Source organism: Pseudophryne corroboree, chromosome 9, assembly GCF_028390025.1.
Source record: "Pseudophryne corroboree isolate aPseCor3 chromosome 9, aPseCor3.hap2, whole genome shotgun sequence".
Lineage (NCBI taxonomy): Eukaryota > Metazoa > Chordata > Amphibia > Anura > Myobatrachidae > Pseudophryne > Pseudophryne corroboree.
Window position 1 is genome coordinate 323002947 of NC_086452.1, and position 545 is coordinate 323003491.

General features: G+C 48.3%; 1 pseudogene; it reads left to right on the top strand.

The window, feature by feature from the left end:
- The first annotated feature begins 215 nt into the window (after positions 1–215).
- Positions 216–335, top strand: LOC134965003 (5S ribosomal RNA; annotated as a pseudogene).
- Positions 336–545: the final 210 nt, after the last annotated feature.

Genomic DNA, 545 nt, shown 5'->3' on the forward strand with positions numbered 1-545 from the left:
CGGCGGTGCCTGGCACACAGCGCTTATGCACTGTAGGCGCAGAACCGCTGGCAACACCCGCAGGGCCACCCGCGCCTCACTAGCATTGTCCGCCCGCCGTAGATCACAGGCACACTTACAAACTCTTCGTGTAAGCATTTTTGGATTTGCAACCTTGTTATTATTTTCCTTTCCCCATTGGGTATTCCCCTATGCTGGTGGGTGTCGACCTGAATTTCTACAGTCATACCATGCTGGACATGCCCGATCTCGTCTGATCTTGGAAGCCAAGCAGCATTGGGCCTGGTTAGTACCAGAAAGGGTGACCCTCTGTAGTATCAAGGATACTGTAGTATCAAGGAACTCACCATCCGGTGATGCACCCAGGAACAATCAGTAACCCACACTCCACTTAATTATTGCACCTATATGCCTATGCTGACTCTCACAGAAGGAGTCCGGAGTTGCAAAAGCCGGGTTTCTTGTTTCTCTCTTATGAATGCACTTATGTACATGAATTCATAAGTTGATAAAGAAAACAGGAGACTTCAAATTTTCGCTTTGAT